This window comes from Lepidochelys olivacea, assembly GCF_965140295.1.
Source record: "Lepidochelys olivacea isolate rLepOli2 genome assembly, chromosome: 1".
Lineage (NCBI taxonomy): Eukaryota > Metazoa > Chordata > Testudines > Cheloniidae > Lepidochelys > Lepidochelys olivacea.
The window spans coordinates 108,985,268-109,000,025 of NC_140411.1; the positions used below are offsets into that span (position 1 = coordinate 108,985,268).

The 14,758-nt window shown below is 41.8% G+C and overlaps 1 protein-coding gene across 5 annotated transcripts in view; it reads left to right on the forward strand.

Annotated features, from left to right (window-relative positions):
* MYO16 (myosin XVI) overlaps nt 1-14,758 on the forward strand; it is a 637,262-nt gene that overhangs the window by 474,379 nt on the left and 148,125 nt on the right. The gene's annotated exons all lie outside the window — the stretch shown is intronic.

Sequence of the window (14,758 nt, forward strand, 5' to 3'; positions counted from 1 at the left end):
ATTAGGAGCACATTAAACACCACACACATTATCCAGCAGTATATGCAGCACCAGAACCTGGCAGAGCGATACCGGGCAAGGAGGCGACGTCAGCACGGTCACGTGAGTGATCAGGACATGGACACAGATTTCTCTCAAAGCATGGGCCCTGCCAATGCATGCATCATGGTGCTAATGGGGAAGGTTCATGCTGTGGAATGCCGATTCTGGGCTTGGGAAACAAGTACAGACTGGTGGGACCGCATAGTGTTGCAGGTCTGGGACAATTCCCAGTGGCTGTGAAACTTTCGCATGCATAAGGGCACTTTCATGGAACTTTGTGACTTCCTTTCCCCTGCCCTGAAGTGCATGAATACCAAGATGAGAGCAGCCCTCACAGTTGAGAAGCGCGTGGCGATAGCCCTGTGGAAGCTTGCAACGTCAGACAGCTACCGGTCAGTTGGGAATCAATTTGGAGTGGGCAAATCTACTGTGGGGGCTGCTGTGATGCAAGTAGCCCACGCAATCAAAGATCTGCTGATATCAAGGGTAGTGACCCTGGAAAATGTGCAGGTCATAGTGGATGGCTTTGCTGCAATGGGATTCCCTAACTGTGGTGGGGCCATAGAGGGAAAGCATATCCCTATCTTGGCACTGGAGCACCAAGCAGGCGAGTACATAAACTGCAAGGGGTACTTTTCAATAGTGCTGCAAGCTTTGGTGGATCACAAGGGACGTTTCACCAACATCAACGTGGGATGGCCGGGAAAGGTACATGACGCTCGCATCTTCAGGAACTCTGGTCTGTTTCAAAAGCTGCAGGAAGGGACTTTATTCCCAGACCAGAAAATAACTGTTGGGGATGTTGAAATGCCTACAGTTATCCTTGGGGACCCAGCCTACCCCTTAATGTCATGGCTCATGAAGCTGTACACAGGCAGCCTGGTCAGTAGTCAGGAGCTGTTCAACTACAGGCTGAGCAAGTGCAGAATGGTGGTAGAATGTGCATTTGGACGTTTAAAGGCGCGCTGGCGCAGTTTACTGACTCGCTTAGACCTCAGCAAAACCAATATTCCCACTGTTATTACTGCTTGCTGTGTGCTCCAGAATATCTGTGAGAGTAAGGGGGAGACGTTTATGGTGGGGTGGGAGGTTGAGGCAAATTGCCTGGCTGCTGGTTACGCGCAGCCAGACACCAGGGAGGTTAGAAGAGCACAGGAGGGCGCGGTACGCATCAGAGAAGCTTTGAAAACCAGTTTCATGACTGGACAGGCTACGGTGTGAAAGTTCTGTTTGTTTCTCCTTGATGAAACCCCCCGCCCCTTGGTTCACTCTACTTCCCTGTAAGCTAACCACCCTCCCCTCCTCCCTTCGATCACCGTTTGCAGAGGCAATAAAGTCATTGTTGCTTCACATTCATGCATTCTTTATTCATTCATCACACAAATAGGGGGATTACTACAAAGGTAGCCCAGGAGGGGTGGTGGAGGAGGGAAGGAAAATGCCACACAGCACTTTAATACAATTAATTTAATACAATGTATTGAATGCCAGCCTTCTGTTTTTTGGGCAATCCTCTGTGGTGGAGTTGCTGGGTGGCCAGAGGCCCCCCCACCACATTCTTGGGCGTCTGGGTGAGGAGACTATGGAACTTGGGGAGGAGGGCGGTTGGTTACACAGGGGCTGTAGTGGCAGTCTGTGCTCCAGCTGCCTTTGCTGCAGCTCGACCATACACTGGAGCATACTGGTTTGATCCTCCAGCAGCCTCAGCATTGAATCCTGCCTCCTCTCATCACGCTGCCACCACATTTGAGCTTCAGCCCTGTCTTCAGCCCACCACTTACTCTCTTCAGCCTGCCACCTCTCTTCCCGGTCATTTTGTGCTTTCCTGCACTCTGACACTATTTGCCTCCATGCATTCGTCTGTGCTCTGTCAGTGTGGGAGGACAGCATGAGCTCAGAGAACATTTCATCACGAGTGCGTTTTTTTTTCTTTCTAATCTTCACTAGCCTCTGGGAACGAGAAGATTCTGTGATCATTGAAACACATGCAGCCGGTGGAGAAAAAAAAAGGGACAGCGGTATTTAAAATGACACATTTTATAAAACAGTGGCTACACTCTTTCAGGGTAAACTTTGCTGTTAACATTACATACATAGCACATGTGCTTTCGTTACAAGGTCGCATTTTGCCTCCCCCCACCGCGTGGCTACCCCCTCAATCCTCCCCTCTCCCCGTGGCTAACAGCGGGGAACATTTCTGTTCAGCCACAGGCAAACAGCCCAGCAGGAACGGGCACCTCTGAGTGTCCCCTGAAGAAAAGCACCCTATTTCAACCAGGTGACCATGAATGATATCTCACTCTCCTGAGGATAACACAGAGAGATAAAGAACGGATGTTGTTTGAATGCCAGCAAACATACACTGCAATGCTTTTTGTACAATGATTCCCGAGTACGTGTTACTGGCCTGGAGTGGTAAAGTGTCCTACCATGGAGGACGCAATAAGGCTGCCGTCCCCAGAAACCTTTTGCAAAGGCTTTGGGAGTACATCCAGGAGAGCCGCGAATGTCAGGGCAAATTAATCCTTTCACATGCTTGCTTTTAAACCATGTATAGTATTTTAAAAGGTACACTCACCGGAGGTCCCTTCTCCTCCTGCTGGGTCCAGGAGGTAGCCTTGGGTGGGTTCGGGGGGTACTGGCTCCAGGTCCAGGGTGAGAAACAATTCCTGGCTGTCAGGAAAACCGGTTTCTCCACTTGCTTGCTGTGAGCTATCTACAACCTCATCATCATCATCTTCTTCTTGTCCCCAAAACCTGCTTCCGTGTTGCCTCCATCTCCATTGAAGGAGTCAAACAACACGGCTGGGGTAGTGGTGGCTGAACCCCCTAAAATGGCATGCAGCTCATCGTAGAAGCGGCATGTTTGGGGCTCTGACCCGGAGCGGTCATTCGCCTCTCTGGTTTTCTGGTAGGCTTGCCTCAGCTCCTTAAGTTTCACGCGGCACTGCTTCGGGTCCCTGTTATGGCCTCTGTCCTTCATGCCCTGGGAGATTTTGACAAAGGTTTTGGCATTTCGAAAACTGGAACGGAGTTCTGATAGCACGGATTCCTCTCCCCATACAGCGATCAGATCCCGTACCTCCCGTTCAGTCCATGCTGGAGCTCTTTTGCGATTCTGGGACTCCATCATGGTCACCTCTGCTGATGAGCTCTGCATGGTCACCTGCAGCTTGCCACGCTGGCCAAACAGGAAATGAGATTCAAAAGTTCGCGGTTCTTTTCCTGTCTACCTGGCCAGTGCATCTGAGTTGAGAGTGCCGTCCAGAGCGGTCACAATGGAGCACTCTGGGATAGCTCCCGGAGGCCAATACCGTCGAATTGTGTCCACAGTACCCCAAATTCGACCTGGCAAGGCCGATTTAAGCGCTAATCCACTTGTCAGGGGTGGAGTAAGGAAATCGATTTTAAGAGCCCTTTAAGTCGAAAAAAAGGGCTTCATCGTGTGGACGGGTGCAGGTTTACATCGATTTAACGCTGCTAAATTCGACCTAAAGTCCTAGTGTAGACCAGGGCTAAGAAGCAATGGGAGGGAGGGTGGCTGAGGTTATTTATTGTTATTATTTATGCCATTTTCCCAAAATATTTGTTTCCTACACTGTTGCCAAGAAGCCCAAAAAGCTTCAGAAGAACCAGGCATGGTGCTCCAAGAGTAAGATTCACATTACCTGTTTAAAGTCCGAGTACCAGCACTAGCGACAAGTTTGGATAATTTCTGGTGGTGCCCAGAACGGGTCCAAGTCCCGCCCCTCACCCTCCGCCGAAGGCTCTGGGAGGGAATTTGGGTGTGGGGTATGGACTTTGGGATGGGGCAGGGGGTTGGGGTGTAGGAGGGGGTCAGATTGTCAGCACTTACCTCGGGCAGTGCCAGCTCCCGAAGCGGCCCGCACACCCCTCTGAGCAGGGGCTCAGGGGCCACAGAGACCTGCTGGCCGCTTCCAGGAGCGGCATGGGATGGCCGGGCAGGAAGCTGCCTTAGTCCCGCTGCACTGGTGCTAGCGGCAGCAGCAGCTGCTAGGGATCCCCAGCCTGGGCCCTTTTAAATCACCTGGGGGCGGCAGGTGGGGTCAGGAGACGCTCTGGGGAAGTCACGCAGGGGTGGCAGGTGGGGCCAGGGGAGAGATCCGGCCCCCAAAATTGGTGGAGCCCGTCCCCCGGGCCCTGAATATTCCTGGAGCCCGGGCACCACGGGCCCATATAACTCGCCGCCCCTGAGTACCAGGGCTTTATACAGAGGTTGGAAAGGGAGAAATCATCATCCACAATCTGAGATTAGGACAAATGTATTGTACCACAGCCCTTCCTTTCTCCTGCACCACTAATCCAGGCAATAGACTGGAATAACAATGGTGTTTAGTTGTTGAATAGCACTTTTCATCTCCAGACTTCCAAATGCTTTACAAAGGAGGGTATGTATCATAACTTTCATGTCACTGATGGGAAAGTAGAGGCACAGAGAGGTTAAGGAACGTGCCCAAGGTTATACAACAGGTGACAGAACAAGGCACAGGATCCAGATGTCTTGACTCTCGGTTCCATGCTCTATCCCCTGGACTGTGCTGCACCACCACTTGGGTGGAGCATTAGGGTCACAGGACAAACATGGGTCCTGTGACTCCTCTCTGGATCGTGCTGCACTTTTCATCAGCCTGTGTGTTTGGGGTCGGTTCAGAGCCATCTTCAGGCATGCAGGAAATGCATAGGTCTACCTTCATGGCTGCTCCATTCAGGTTCCCCCTTCATAGTTACAACATGGAATTTAAGTGGCATAGAAGGTCTTGCACAGGCTAATCAGAATTTCAAAGGAATTTCACCATAAATGCACCAATAAGTGGGGAAAAAAATTACATTTCTCAGTGTGTTTCCTCTTCAGTTACAGCTCGCTGAGACTTTAGTGTTTTAGGATTCAATCATGTGACCTATCTTAGTCAATACAGTCGTTAAACCTATTTTAGATTACCTGTCCAATTGCCTCAGCTAGTTTCTGCAAATCTAAGAGTGTAAATTCATTGTATATTATGTCGGTAGATAGATGTAAAAAGAGAAGATGTTACATGACTCAACAGAGAACATCAGTTATATTTTACCAATTATCCATTGGCTTTACTACAGAGTGTATGGCAGATCCACGTGTAATTCTTTAGAGGTCGTGTGAACAAGTGACATAGTGTTATCTGCTCAGCTCTGCAAGAATTCCCACATTTTTTTTCAGAGACCATATGCACAGGTAAGCAGTGGTGTAGCCATCATCCTGCTAGCTTCTGCATCAGCCAGCAGAGCTAGGCAAGCCCTGGGGCAGCAGAATGGGACAGGGTGCACAATGGTTACAATGCTGTTGCTGCTGTGGGAGATAAGAGACAATACAGTGGCCATGAGCACAATGCCTCAAGGAGCAGCTGCAAGTATTTCACTCCCCTCACTCCAAATGTAACAAGTGGCTTAAAGCTCCATTTTGGTCTTTAACAGGGTAAAAATAATATTTGTCATTTAAGTCAAGATCTACCACCCTACATTCACAATAAGGTTTTAATGTCTTATTCTTTACCTTGTACTTGGATCTGATTATCTCACCTCTTTCTACACCATCTCTCTACTGCCCTGGCCATTTCTCTCTGCTGCCGACCCAATCGCTTTGATCTGTTGCTTAATTACTATTAGGACATGTCTAACCTCCCAAGAAACCAATTATTTTGAAAGGTGGACATATCAAAGTGTATACTAGGTACCCAGCATTAAAATATGTCTTTTTTTTATGTCGGGCACATCATATCTGGAAATAAAATAAGTTATCTGAAACTTCGGTTTACCAACTAGATTGTGTTTGTGATGGATGGAATACCATAGAAAGGAAATGACCAACAAAATTGTAATTCATTTATCTTCAAAATAACGTAGAGAAATATTCTGCTCCTTGCTGGAGCACTCTGCAGGTCACTGATATTTATATTAGAAGCTTAACACAATATTTGGTTTCCTTTGCACTATATTTCTGGCACAAAGAACTGGTTAAAATTTTGAAACTGGAAAGCAGCTTGGGTTACAGTGATCATGAAATGATAAAGTCCATGATTCTAAAGAATGGTAGGAGGTAAAACAGCACAATAAAGAAAATGGATGTCAAGAAGGCAGACTTTAGCAAACTCAGGGAGTTGGTAGATAAGATCCCCTTGGGAAGCAACTCTAAGGGGGAAAACAGTTCAAGAGAATTGGCAGTTTTTCAAAGAGATATTTTTAAGGGCACAAGAGCAAACTATCCCACTTTGTAGGAAAAGTAGGAATTATGGCAAGAGACCAACCTGGCTAACCAGGAGATCTTCAGTGATCTGAAACTCAAAAAAAAAAAAAAAAAATCCTACAAAAAGTGGAAACTAGATCAAATTACAAAGGATGAATGTAAACAAATAACACAAATATGTAGGGACAAAATTAGAAAAGCCAAGTTATGAAACGAGATTAAACTAGCTAGAAACATAAAGGGTAACAAGAAAACATTCTACAATACATTAGAAACCTGAGCAAGACCACAAATAGGGTAGGCCTGTTACTCAATGAAGGGAGAAAGGCAATAATAGAAAATGTGGAAGTGGCAGACGTGGCAAATGACTTTTTTGTTTCAGTTTTCACCAAAAAGTTTCATAGCAATTGGACATCTAACATAGTGTGTGCCAGTGAAAATTAGGTAGGATCAGAGGGGAAAGAACAAGTTAAAAATTACGTAGACAAATTAGTTGTTTTCAAGTCACCAAGGCCTTGTGAAATACCTTCTAGAATACTAAAGGAGCTGACCGAGGAGATATCAGAGCAATTAGTGATAATTTTTGAAAAATCTTGGAAGATGGGAGAGATTCCTTAAGAATGGCAGAAGGCAGATATAGTGCCAATCTATAAAAAGGGAAATGAAAACCCAGGGAATTACAGACCAGTGAGCTTACCTTCAGTACACAGAAAGATAATGGACCAAATAATTAAACTATCAATTTGCAAACACCTAGAAGATAATAAGGTGCTAGAAACAGTCAGCATAGATTTGTCAAGAACAAAACATGCCAAACCTACCTAATAACTTTCGTTGACAGCCTTGTGTATAGGGGGGAAGCGGTAAATGTGGTATATCTTGACTTTGGTAAGGTTTTTGATACTGTCTTACATGATCTTCTCATAAACAAACTAGGAAAATATAACCCAAAGGGAGCTACTATAAGGTGGGTGCATAACTGGTTGGAAAATATTCCCAGAGAATGATTATTAGTGACTCACAGTCAAGGTGGAAGGGCATATCCAGTGGAGTCCCGCCAGGATCCGTTCTGGATCTGGTTCTGCTCAATATCTTCATAAATGATATAAATAATGGTATAGTGAGTACACTTATAAAGTCTGTGGATGATATCAAGCTGGGAGGGGTTGCAAGTGCTATGGAGGGTAGGATTAAAATTCAAAATGATCTGGACAAACTGGAGAAATGGTCTGAAGTAAATAGGGTGAAATTCAATATGGACAAATGCAAAGTACTCCACTTGGGAAGGAACAATTAGTTGCACACATACAAAATGGGAAATGACTGCCTAGGAAGGAGTACTGTGGAAAGAGATCTGGGGATAATAGTAGATCACAAGCTAAATATGTGTCAACAGTGTAACACTGTTGCAAAAAAAGCAAACATCATTCTGGGATGTATTAGCAGGTGTGTTGTAAGCAAGACACAAGAAGTAATTCTTCTGCTTTACTCCACGCTGATTAGGCCTCAACTGGAGTATTGTGTCCCGTTCTGGCACAACATTTCAGGAAAGATATGGACAAATTGGAGAAAGTCAGAGAAGAGCAACAAAAATTATTTAAGATCTAGAAAACATGACCTCTGAGGGAAGATTGAAAAAACTGGGTTTGTTTAGTCTGGAGAAGACAAGACTGGGGGGCGGGAGGGGGGAACATATGAGAACAGTTTTCAAGTACATAAAAGGTTGTTACAAGGAGGAGGGAGAAAATGTGTTCTCTTTAATCTCTGAGGATAGGACAAGAAGCAATGGGCTTAAATTACAGCAAGGGCGATTTAGGTTGGACATTAAAATAAACTTCCTAACTGTCAGGGTGGTTAAGCACTGGAATAAATTGCCTAGGGAGGTTGTGGAATTTCTGTCACTGGAGATATTTAAGAGGATGTTAGACAAACACCTGTCCAGGGATGGTCTGGATCATACTTAATTCTGCCTGGAGTGCAGGGAACTGCAGTAGATGACTTCTCAAGGTCCCCTCCATTCACACGATTTTATGTTTCTGTGAAATGGCAAATGACACCACGAGCAACATGATTTCCTAGCAAGATGAAATGTTTCCCCAAAGGACTATAAGGATATTGTTTAACATGGGAGTTGAATCTGCACAGAAGAGAGAAAAGTTTTGTTTTGTAGAGGGTTCGCTTCTGTTGAATCTCAGGGTGCAAGCTACTATTAATTGTTTTGTTTCTATAATGTGTCTGGGTGGGATAGGTACCTCTTTATTCTATTTTATACATCCATAGTAACAATAGGATTTAAAAACCCTTTATTTAAGGATTTTTTGTGACAAATAAACAAACCTAATGGGATTTACAATGCAGAAAAATATATCTTTCTCTTATGCCACCAGGCATAGAGTCTGGTTTTGAGATCATAATAGATTTCTGCTATTGGCATCAGTGGGAGCATATGCCTACTTACTGCAACAAGGTATTAATGATGCGTAATATATGGTTGTCTGAAGGCAGGTATATTTTATTTCATTTGAATATAAGGAACAAACTATTATATAGGACACTACTGCTGTATAAAGCAATAATAATGAATACAAAACTAAGACAAATGCATAACAAATAAAGACTAATACAGGAATTCCAAATAAATTATTAGAAACTGATTCTATTAATGGAATACATAAAATATATAGTTAGAGCTGGCTGGAGAATGACAATTCCATTTCCCGACAACTTTTGAAGATCACAACAAAAAAATTAATTCCACATAGGACCAAAAATAATCTGATTAATTAATCTCTTTCCCCACTCCTATATCTATTTATATATTCAAAGTTACAACAGAGTCCATCCTGGACTTCAGAAACCTTCCTGTCAAAAACTTGGTCAAATTTTATATACATTCATGAAACATTTCAGATGAAACTGTGTATTTCAACGAAAGTACATTTAGTTGAAAATATTGCAGCTAGTTCTATACATAATGATGTGGACGTCTCATAAGTGCCAAGCATAGCTCTATGAGGAGTCTTTGCCCTCAGCTTCTTTGTTTTGTTTTGTTAGAGTGGCCAGGACAAGAGAAGAAATCACCAAGATATTTTCTGCAGTAATGAGTGATTGTCTGCATTCAAGTTCAAAATAACTTCTCAGTCCATGCTGAATAAGTAGAAGATTCTGCCTTGTATCTCAGGATTACTTTTTTTACTCAAGCTAGATCACACCTTTCTCAGTTAGACTTGGCAGGGGAGCTTTCTCATTGAGGCCGATACCACACAGCTTGATAAATGGGTTGATAAAACAGCCATAAGCTTTACTCAGCATGCTGTATATGCATTTTCAGAGAGGGTAATCTTCTTGCATGACCAGAGAATATGAAAGAGATTTTCAAGTGGTTTACATCTACAGCATTAAAGTTGATTGACAATCATCAAGTTTTCTTTTTACAATCTCCAAGTTATTTGGCAATATTTTTCAAATGTTATCTTATATAAAATAAAGAACAAGTGATTGGGAAAGTTTTAATTAAATTATAGTGCTTAGTTGAGGTCCAGAACCATTTCTGTCTCCCACTTGCCTTTGGATTTGGGGAACACTTATAGGTTGTGCTATTTAGTCAGCTATAATTGCCACCAAAGTATGGTTGTGAGACTTTCCAATTAGGATACATTTTTAATGTGGTGATGAGTTGAGGATTTACTTTACCAAGTACCATCAAATTTTACCAGTTACTGAAAAAGACATAGAAGATACTTATTTTGGTTTAATAGTGTAGAAACAAAGAGTTCCATTCTGGTTTCCTATAATTCTTGCAGTACTTAACCTTCTTCCCTTTTGTAAGTTTTCCAACTTCAAACCTAAGCCACAAACATCTCCTAGCAGTAGAAGTGGACAGCTAGTCTGATTCAGTAAAAATGTGTGAGCAATAAACAGTATATTTGTTCTGAACTTTAAGTGATCATTATTAAAGATTATAGAGGGTGGGAACTTGTTATCTACCAGGAGACTCAGAGAAGATACACTTCAGTTGGCCTTGTTTATACTATTGTGGTAAATTGACCTAAATTATGCTACTCCAGTTACATGAATAATGTAACCAAAGTTGACATAGCTTAAGTCGACTTACTGCAGTGTCTACACCGTGCTGTGTCGACAGAAGATGCTCTCCCATCAACTTCTCTTACTCTTCTTGGGGAGCTGGAGTACTGGAGTTGACAGGAGAGCTTCACTAGATCCGCTAAATCGACACCACTGCATCGATTGCAGCAGTGCCAATCTACTGGTAAGTGTAGACATGGCCTAAGTTTGAGACATCTGGTCTGGGATATTTGATGAAAACAGAGTAACTCAATGATACTATTCATGTGTCCCTGGAATCTCACATAGATCTTGATGCCACCTGTATAGAAATGGGGACTCTCATACTGAAGAGGCACATGATGGAACCAAATAGAAGCATGTAAATAATAAAAGAATAAGGATTTAATGAAAAGAAGCACCATAGTTAATGTTAAGTGGCTTAGGCAAAAGTGAAGCAAATCAACAGCACTTAAAGGTGTTTATGTAGTATTTACTGTATGGATCATTTTAATGATGTTAGTTTCTCATATTACTGTTACATTTCCTTCTAAGTTTGATGCAGATGTTTATATAATGTGTGCTCTTACATGGTCTGTCATTGCTGTGTACTTGACTAGAAAATATGTTACTGTTTAGTGTTGTGTTTGGTATGGCACTCAGTAGGAGAGGCGGGGTTAGCAGAATTTGTTTAGTATAATTTAATTTTAGTGTATTATTTACATTTTACCTGTTTGAATTATTACATTAACTGTCAAGTTGCACTCTGAAACTTTTCAATTAGTATTCTCCCTACACTCTCTGAAGGAGACATATTGGGATGGTAGGGAGCATGATTAGAGTGCCCTTCACTTCAAAAATTGCTGGCTGGCCTAATGGTCCCTTGGTAGGTGTCATTAGACACTGTAATATAGAGGACCCTTTGTACTGCTCTAATTTATGCTGGCATGAGTATGGTGGAAAACCATTCTCAGTATAATGGAGCTGAAAACTAGAGTTGGGAAAAAATTTTTGGAGAATAGTAAATTTGCCTAAAAATGCAGTTTTGAACTGACTGAAAATATTTGGGAATTTCAGCAATTAGTTTTGGCCAAATAAAAAATGAGGAAAAAACTTTGAAAAAGTCAAAATCCTTCAGTTTCAGTTCTAAACAAACTGATTTTTTCCCCAAGTTAATTATTTGCTCAGGTCCAGTGCCATCAGCTCACTTGCAGCCCCCCGCCTCCCCTCTCTTATGTTTCCGCTTCCAACGCTTACTAGAATCACCTAAGGAGTCAGAATTTACTCTTTCTCTATGCTTAGTGTGTGTGTACCAATTGGACGCATCTACAGCAATCAGAGCTTGCTTCTTGATATGTAACCAATTGAACTTACTTTCCTTTTTGATTTCTGGAGCAGAATCCACTCTCATAAGTTCAGGTCTGAGGATCTGAATGACACATTTCTACTTGCAGTGTCTTACCATTGAAAATTGAACAGTCGCTGTAATATGCCGCAATGTATTGATCAGTAAAATTCACTCGGCATGCATCTGATGAAGTGGGCTTTAGCCCACGAAAGCTTATGCTCACATAAATTTGTTAGTCTCTAAGGTGCCACAAGGACTCCTCGTTCTTTTTGTTGACACAGACTAACACGGCTACCACTCTGAAACATTGCAATGTATCGTTTTCCTCTAACCTCCAGTGTTCTGTGGAAATATGGAAAGCCTTCACAGAATAGCATGTTGGGTTTTTATGATTGACTCAAGTATTGTACATCAGACATTTTGTTGCCCAGTCACCCAGTTTTGAGAGTGGTCCAGTTTAAAACAAGCTCTACAACCTTTTTAATGTTAAGTGCCAGCAATCTGGTTTCATTTTGGTTTAGGTGGAGCCCATCCTTCCTGAATAGACTCCCCCTTTCTCAAAAGTTTCCCCAGTTCCTAATAAATCTAAACCCCTCTTCCCTTCACCATCGTCTCAGCCACGCATTCAGACTCTGCATTTCTGCCTGTCTAACTGGCCCTGCATGTGGAACTAGAAGCATTTCAGAGAATGAGACATTAGTGATTATCTTTGGAAAGTCATGGAAAACGGGAAAGATTCCAGAAGACTGGAAAAGGGCAAATATAGTGCCCATCTATAAAAATGGAAATAAGGACAACCTGGGGAATTAACTTCCAGTCAACTTAACTTCTGTACTCGGAAAGATAATGGAGCAAATAATAAAGCAATCAATTTTCAAACATCTAGAATATAATAAGGTGATAAGTAACAGTCAGCATGGAGTTGTTGAGAACAAATCATGTCAGGCCAACCTAATAGCTTTCTTTAACAGGGGAACAAGCAGGACTGGGTGGAAGCAGTAGACGTGGTATATCTTGACTTTAGTAAAGCTTTTGATCTCGCATGATCTCGCATGACCTTCTCATAAAGAAACTACGGGACTATAACCTAGATGGAGCTACTATAAGGTGTGTGCACAACTGTTGGAAAACAATTCCCAAAGAGTAGTTATCAGTGGTTCACAGTCATGCTGGAAGGGCAGAACAAGTGGGATCCTGCAGGGATCAGTTCTGGGTCTGGTTCTGTTCAATATCTTCATCAATGGTTTAGATAATCGCATAGAGAGTACACTTATAAAGTTTGCAGACGATATCAAGCTGGGAGGGGTTGCAAGTGCTTTGGAGGATAGAATTATAATTCAAAATGATCTGGATAAACTGGAGAAATGGTCTGAAGTAAATAGGATTAAATTCAATGAGGACAAATGAAAACTATTCCACTTAGAAAGGAATAATGAATAGCACATATACAAAATGGAAAATGACTGCCTAAGAAGGAGTACTGCAGAAAGGGATCTGGGGGTCATAGTGGACCACAAGCTATATATGAGTCAATAGTGTAACCCTGTTGCAAAAATGCAAACATCATTCTGGGATGTATTAGCAGGACACAAGAAATAATTATTCTGCTCTAATGCGTGCTGATTAGACCTCAACGGGAGTATTGTGTCCATTTCGGGGCACCATATTTCAGGAACGATGTGGCCAAACTGGAGAAAATCCAGAGAAGAGCAACAAAAGTGTTTAAAGCTCTACAAAACATGACCTTTGAGGTAAGACTGAAAAAATTGGGTTTGTTTAGTCTGAAAAAGAGAAGACTGAGGGGGTCATGATAACAGTTTTCAAGGACATAAAAGGCTGTTACAAGGAGGAAGGAGAAAAAATGTTCTTCTTAACCTCTGAGGATAGAACAAGACGCAATGGGCTTAAATTGCAGCAAGGGAGGTTTAGATTGGACATTAGGAAAAACTTCCTAACTGTCAGGGTGGTTAAGCAGTGGAACGAATTGGGAGGTTGTGGAATCTCCATCACTGGAGATTTTTTAAGAGCAGGTTAGACAAACACCTGTCAGGGATGGTCTAGTTAATACTTAGTCCTGCTATGACTGCAGGGGAATGGACTAGATGTCCTGTTGAGATCCCTTCCGCGCCTGATTCTATAATCTTGAACTCGTGACAAGTTATTTTAACAAATTAACTTTTTTAAAAAAATATTCTTGTGTAAAATTAAATGGTGTCTGGTCATGAATGTGTAGTGGCACACATTTTTCTCATGATGAGGATTCAGATACTCTGTTAAACAAAAGATAGATTTTTTTTAATGTTATAGCTGTCTCTTAAAGTAATGTTAAAATTTTTCTAGAAGAAGGATACTGTAATTGGAATTAGAATTCTGAAAATGAAGGATAAAACATATTATATAAAGTTATATAAAAAGTTTCTTTTCCTAAATGTATTGCTTGTTTGTGTAATTTAGTCTTCTAGTTTCAGTTTTAAGTGTTTGAGAAAAAGTTGTGAAATTGATTAATTTTGAGAAATATCACTAAAAATAGATGGTTGCATTTAAGACTTTTCTTTTTATTATTCTGTATTTGCATAGGCACTCAATTAATTATAAAATTGATTTTTGTTTTTGTTTTGGATTTTTTTATTGGTCATGCTACACAGCTTCACTGAAAAGTGACTGCAAGCAGAGTGCAATTGTATGAGGTTTTAAAGTACAAAACCTGTTCTGAAATGTCCATCATTTGGAGTCTTTTTGCTGATCTTAATGGTAAACCATGTACTTTCAAGACTGAACTACATATTTTAGTCATTTTTAAAAAAAACATAATTGATTGGAACTATTTTTACATCCTTTATTCCTGGATGACACAGTTTCTAGCCAAAAAAAACATGTGACTAAGGTCTAATCTGAAAAGAGACTGGATGCATTCAGCCTTTAATCTTTCCTCATAATTCAGTTCTTCCAACCGTCTGTTTTCTTAGCATTGTTTTACACAATAGTTATGACTATTTTCCACTTAATTTGAATAAAATACTTCAAGAAACACTCTTCCATGCAGTAATCGGATATTTATTCTTCCAACA